Source organism: Maniola jurtina, chromosome 7 (genome assembly GCF_905333055.1).
Source record: "Maniola jurtina chromosome 7, ilManJurt1.1, whole genome shotgun sequence".
Classification (NCBI taxonomy): domain Eukaryota; kingdom Metazoa; phylum Arthropoda; class Insecta; order Lepidoptera; family Nymphalidae; genus Maniola; species Maniola jurtina.
This window is the reverse complement of record NC_060035.1, coordinates 10,843,708-10,850,925: the sequence shown is the minus strand read 5'-3', so window position 1 is coordinate 10,850,925 and position 7,218 is coordinate 10,843,708. Positions and strand designations below refer to the sequence as shown.

Below are 7,218 nucleotides of genomic sequence, written 5' to 3'. Positions count from 1 at the left end.
CGAGATCATCGGGAATGAGGAATTGATTCGATGCGACGCAGAGAGATTGCAAGTGTATAGGTCCTCTTCGTGGAAAGTTTAAATAGAAAAGTTGCCTTACCGTATTCTTGGTGAGAGAGTTGAGGGCTGCCTTCCCTCAGGGCATAGTCGGCGTCGTCGGGCGCCGCCGCGCGCGCCCCGCACCAGGGCACGCAGCAACGGAACAACCCCCCACCCACCACCTTGGTGCCGTGCGCGCACACACACTGACACCGCACAAACACACCCCCACACGGACACTGCACTTAGAAAACACCATTCGTGTTCTCCATCACTTGCTCACATATAAATTGCTACGAGAAGTTCTACTTTGGCACGTTGCGTTGTAAAGCGTAAGAAGTTTCGAAAAAGTCTGCCTCAGTCTTGGAAGTTAGCGAAGATAAATATACTGATATGTCAGTCTGTTCATAACTATATGTGATTTCTGTTAATCTTGGACAGGCATAAGGAGAAAGAAGAAGAAGAAGAGAGAAATGTTTTTTTTTCAGTCTGTTATCAGTATCACTCAAACTGAGTTAACAAATGAATACAATGTTCTTCACCGTTTGGTAACTGGGCCAAATATTCCCATAGTAAGTAGGTATAACTAGATAACAATGCTCAATAGGTATTCTATATACTTTTACTGTTGGAACAAAAAGTCCGTGCTATCGATTCACTCGCTACTTCATAAAATATTTTACACAACATTTAGTAATAATATTATAGTCACGACATACTTTTTATGAAAAAAATAAAATGTCCGATAAATAGCAGTACCTACGTAGGTATGTATATTACTTACTGTGCGTGACCGTGAAATACAATAAGGACGAAAATGCTCAAATTTTTTAAAGTTATTACCACAATGTAAGCCACTAGAAACCCATAAAAGTTAGAATATTAATAAAGCTTTATAACTCTTTATAATTTAGTAGCTATTATGAAAGAAATATTGACCCAAACTTCAGTTGGTCACAAAGCTAAACCAATTTTGTTATAGGATATGCCTACCACATTTTTGTTGGCTGAAAAAATATGCCGAAAATATTCTTTAACAGTTTATTGTGTTGTTCTAACTAACTACTTACTATGTGTATACCTAGATCAAAGTGCATTATATTTGTGATGAAAAGATGATCTACAAGTATTTGTTGGCACACTCCCAATTAGACCTATAGATATTCTTCGCTGAATTATTATATTTTATTAATGTCAGATTTAAGAACTCAGTGACGCGTATAATTTTATTATTAGGAGTTTTTATATTCGAATAAAACATTATAACACTAATATTATTACGGCGAAAGTTTGTGTGTATGCGTGTGTGTAGGTTTGTTACTATTTAACGCAAAAACTACTACACGGGTTTGGCTAAAATTCAAAACGGAGATAGATTATACCCTGGATTAATACATAAGGTATTTTTTATCCCAGAAAATCAAAGATATATAATATATCCTATGTTACTTCTGGATAGATAAAGTTGCTTTCTAATGGTGAATAATTAATATTAAAATCGGTTCAGTTGTTTCAGAGTTTATAGTTTACAAACAAACAAATCTTTTCTCTTTATAATATTAGTACATTGTTAGGTACAGATTTTACTAACTTTTGCCCAAGACGTAATTCAGCTAGAGAATTTTCAAAATTGGAAATCAGTTCATTAGTTCCGGAGATTACCCCCACCGTACATACTCATAAATGAACCAACTGAACCAAATGAAGAGATATCTTTATAGTATAGATTTCATAGATTTCATTTAGACCAACTTGTGGATATTATAATAACACACAACGCAACGCAAGACTCTACCACAGTCGGAAATCAAATCCTATTGATGGTAAGAATACCATTAACCGCATTATAACGCTAATATGTGTCTACGTTATAGAGTCATTCTCTTATAAATGTATAAAGGGATAAATTGATTGACTGACATAAAACGTAAAAAAATACATGGGGCTAGAAACTTAAAATTTTGCACTTAAGTCCCTTTTTGAGGTAGACCCCTATTGGGAAAGTGTTTTCAGAAAATTCACCTGAACAAAGCCGAAGCGGATCGAATGTTTCGTGGCTATGCAAAGCCAAAATAAAAAAATATCCATATGTTTACTACTACTTTTCCTTTGTTTTCAAACTGAAATTAAATACATTTAACTCGTCCATAGTATATGTATATAGTATATAGTACGTTCGAGGAAACCCCGTTTGTTTTTCTCGTAGTTTTGTTGACATTGATATATATTTTTCTTTGTGTCGATGATAAGGATAATAAAAAACAGCCCGTGTATTATTTATCGTGCTCGCGTCAACTGCAGTGCCTTGCCATTTTCCCAATTTTCCCAATCATTAATAATGTGAAATTATTGAATCCTTTCATCAAAAGATAATAAACATATTTTCTTACAAAGACACGCTATAATTAAAGGGAGTAAGGTTTCAACGTTCTTCATTCATTAAACTTATCCAAGATATAAAATGGATATATGTATACAGACCTAGTACAAGGACCTTGTACAAAAATATTTAAGTACCTATATAAAAAGCTTATTAAATCATTGTGACACAAACGAAGTAAAACATACCTACTCGTATGATAAAAAAAAACTCAATATCATTAAAAATAATATAAAGCCATCTCATTTCACGTTCCAGATCCTCCAGAAATAAATGTCAGCCGGGCCTATGACGCACATACTGAGATGGCCTTGCCATCCGTCATACGGTTTTATGTCTGTCGGAAATTTGAAGCCTTGCTCTTAAAAACAAAAATCTCGCACGAAAAGAAATAAATTAGTTAAGATTCTGAGTAATTGTAGGAAAGGAAGTATAAAAAACAAAAGGGCAAAATAAATTGCTCTAAAGCTAAATTGCGTTAGGGTCGGTCATAAATTAGATAAAAGTCGTAAATTTTAACTTAGAAATCTCTACAAGTGTACAAAATTGTAATCACGTGTTATGCGAGTGGTCTAGGCAAGGCAAGAGCGTGAGAAAGCAAAAGGTACGGCCCATTAAGGGATGTTTGAAATACATTTTATTTTCAGCCAATTAGCCATCAGCCAGGGTAATTCTGTGCGCAAGAGTGAACCAATCAGAAACCGAAATTTCGCTGGTTTTTTTTTCATTTCAGATCATGGGCGTGAACAAAAGATATCCGTGTGGACGTTTTAAGTCTACACTGGGGGACCGAGAGGAACATTCGATTGAGGTCTGGCTCAACGTGCAGTAGAGCCTAACAGTGAATATTAATTAAGTGTAGAAATATATTGCAATTGTATAGTTAATAATAGAAAAATTATAAATAGAATAAAATAGTGTGTATCCGGGCCAGCAGAAGCTGATATATGGTGATGTACTAATTTACATTTAATTTTAAACTAGATTATTTGAAAATCAGTTCCAAAAATCTTGAGTAAAGAATTATTTTACAAACTAAATTAGAGATGATATTATTATTTGGATATTAGGAGGTGTTACAATATTGTGTATAACTATTAGATTTGCATCCAAAATTATAGAAATGGGACATTTCTCTTTGTGGAACTAGGATTCAAATATATCTAGAATAAATAATGAATATATTATAATTTACGCATAATGTGTGTCCTTAAAATTTACTTTATTATAGAAGTAAGAATTATAGATAATATCTCTATTGATTATGTGGGCATGTGTGTATTTTAGATAAAATGGTGTACATAATATTATATAAAGCCGAAAGGGTTTTTTTGTTTGAATATTTGCTTTTCCCTTTCAATAATTAGTATGGCTTAGGAAGCAAATATTCGGCCGAGAATTAATTAATGTAATAAAGTTACTTAATTCCCAGTCTAAATAATAAATTCAGTTTCTCTTCTTTTTTTCTAAATACTCAACTGTATGAGTAAATAAACAATTATTTACCAGAAATAAATGCACTTGGGTATAACTATCATCTTTTATTTGCTATATTTAGATACATTTTCCTAGACATTTAATAATGGAGATTCAATTTGTTTGGAGGCTAGACTATCGTATTGTAATATTAACAAAGCCAAAGATACGAAGAAACCATGTATCGAACTAACTTGAGCTCCAATATTAAGATTTTCTCATATGACCTATTTACCAATCACAATTCCTATTATTAAGTAAAAATTAGGTTAGGTTTTTTTTTTCAGCAGTGCACCTATTTATAATACTAGCTCTTATTCAGCATTAAATAGGGAATAAAATTGAATTAGCAGTCTAATGCAGTCTGATGGAATGACACTTGTCGTTACAATTATAGATTTGGTAGAAAAATTACTCAATAGCTAAAATAAGGTGGTGTGCTATAAACTACTAGCTACCGCGGTATAAACATCGTCTTCATCAACATGAACAGCTTTCACCGGCTCACTACTGAGCGCGGACTTCATAGAGAACTCTCGATCAAGTTTACCTTCATCATATGGTATTTTATACCATTATGTGAAATTCTCACGATGGTTTTTCCTTATACTTTTATTATCACAAAACGATTAGTACTAATATACCAAGAATGCTCTCCACTACTAAAGATAATAGGGTTGGCTGGGTTCGAATCCCAGGCTAAAGACACCTTAAAGGGACCTTGTCGAGGATACTTTCGAGTAACAGCTAAATTTCATCTACCTACTAAAATACCCTGAACGAGACAATGGAATACACGCTGCCTCCGGAGGACAGATGGCGAGGCAGGTAGGTACCTTTTTTTTTATGGTGTACCGATCTTTCCCAAACAGCATTTTAGGTAACATTATCTGTTAAAACCGACGCCAGCTGAATTTGTGAATCACCGAGTTTTTGAATAGATAAAAATACTAGTTTTGCTGTACTTTGTAATTCCTTTGCTTGATATTATATGGTACATGGTTGATTGGTGACGTACCAGCAGCGAGATTCCGGCACAAAGCAAACACGTCATGTCTTTATACAGCTGGACTCTCCGAACTAATAAATTGGCCAATTTATTGACAATCAATCAAACAAATATATAAATATACAAAAATACCATGGTTTTGGGGCGAGCCCAGAGCTCATTGAAAAGAACCTAGGTTTCCGTACCTAGGCAAATTGAAAACGCTTCGCAGCGAAATAGGAGAGTCCAAGTGCTGTGCCCCGATAACAATGCTAAAAGACTGAGATTTCAGTGTAGGGCTCCCCCCGTGCTTGAGGAATGCCGGTTGGTCTCAAACCGATGGCCTAAATAAGGCAAATACACGTATCAACTGATTTTCCACACTAACAGGACGTTCTAAATTAGCAAATCTCTCCACTCATTATATCTATTTTGAGGAGTTGAAATTTTACATTAATTTTTTATAATTCAATCCGTGTAAACCTGTTAGCTGGTCGAGAAGTCTACGTGTTCACCCAACGTACTGTACCAATTAATTACTTGTAAATAACTCATGACTTTAAATACCTAGGTGTTTCTATAATTCAGCTGAGTTTATTTCTTATTTATCTCTTCATAATGCCTAATCTTAACCACTAGTATAGACGATCACACCGTACCATCACAGAAATTTGATGCCGAGTAACCAGGGATCTATGTACGTATTCGAAATAACGATATGACTAGATTTACATTAACATAAAAATAACACAACGTAGAAATTGTGATTGGGTATTTGAGAGAGAAAAATTTATAAACTTACATTGCTATTTATAAATTATAAGTTTTAAGGACACACTGCATGTTGTTTTATATTTATATGTTGTACATTTACATTTATTTATGTATAGGGGGAGCAGGAGAGCAGAAATAAGCTGTATGTCTTATAAATGTAAAATTTACAGGTTTTCAGAAGATACTACAGAGATCGAGCTATTATTCCTTGCTTATTTCTCAGACTTAATTTTTTTCAAACTCTGAGAATACATATAATCGAAGCAGACCCAAACATGTGATTGCAATTAGTATCAGTAATATATTAGTATTAAAAATACGGCTTCGCGACTTATGAAAGTTATTCAAATAAAATTTAAGTTGGCACTTGGGTAGGTAAAAGAAATAGGGTCAAATTGAAAAAAAAAGATGTCTTCAGGTAGGAAGGGACGTAGAACAAAGCAAGTAGGTGCGGGGCAAAGCGATGTTAGTACCGTAGAATCGAGCGAACAAACAACGACCTTAGGGAATGCTACATTAGAGTTGATTTTGAAAAAAATCACCGAGTTCGAAGCAAAATTACATCAGTTAAATTCAAATACCGGTTCAAATGAAATCGCGAGCGTCTCTTCACACGAGTCGAACGGGATTAATGAAAATGAAAAATCTGATAGGCAGGGGTCGAATCTTGAAACCGCGAGCACAAGTACATTATCTGAGACCCGGAATTTATATGTTGTACAGCCGTCAGTAACTAAACCAAATTTCGACGGAAAACCATTCACTAACCCCATCGTTTTTCTAAAACGATTAAAGAAATATATAAGGGCGGTAAATGGATTAGATCGCGAAATAGATATAGCGTTAGGTTGCATCTCGGGGCATGCTCGGAAGGTTATGGACTTGTATTCGAAGGGCTGGACTACGTTCGCTGACTTCGAGATTGATTTTAGACGAAATTATTGGACCGAACAAATTCAGGAATCTATAAGATATAAATTGATTAATGCGGTATATTCAAGCGATTCGGGAATGTCGATGTCCGAACATTTTGCTGAGCAAGCAGAATCAATGCAGTCATTAACTATTGCGTTTAGTGAGAGAGATTTGGTCAATTCTATTATGCGACATTATGCTATAGATATACAGCGATTATGGTTTACTAGAACAGAAGAAGTTAACATCATGAACGGAGCGAAATTTCTTCGAAACATAGAGCAAAATATTGTTGAAAAACCTAGGCAAATTACGAGAGGTACTGTTAGTAATAATTACAGAGGTAGACGATACAATGAGTCATCATCGAGACGACCTATTGTAGCAACAATGTCAACAAGAAGTTGGAGAGCTAGGGGAAATTCGACGAGGGGACGCGGCTATCGTGGTCGATTAGGTTCTAGGGTTAACTTTAACAGACCTACGGTATCCGAAACTAAACAAATTAGGCCGGCAATCACGTTCGTAAAAGAGGGCGAGGATCTTACTGTGTCTAAGAATGTGGGGGAGGGATCATCAAAAAACTAGAATGCCCAACACAAACGAGGTCAAATCAGTTATTCTTGTGTGGCACGGGCGTCAGAAA

At 35.0% G+C, this 7,218-nt stretch overlaps 1 protein-coding gene across 3 annotated transcripts in view; it reads right to left on the bottom strand.

The window, feature by feature from the left end:
• Positions 1 to 7,218, bottom strand: part of LOC123866919 (cAMP-specific 3',5'-cyclic phosphodiesterase) — a 600,070-nt gene that overhangs the window by 506,672 nt on the left and 86,180 nt on the right. Inside the window, exon 1 of one of the 3 annotated variants that reach the window (XM_045908712.1) lies at positions 101 to 282. The exons of the other annotated variants lie outside the window; for them this stretch is intronic. The gene's annotated coding sequence lies outside the window, so the exon portion shown is untranslated. Of the gene's footprint in view, positions 1 to 100; positions 283 to 7,218 lie in introns of those variants that run through there. 3 annotated transcript variants of the gene reach the window in all.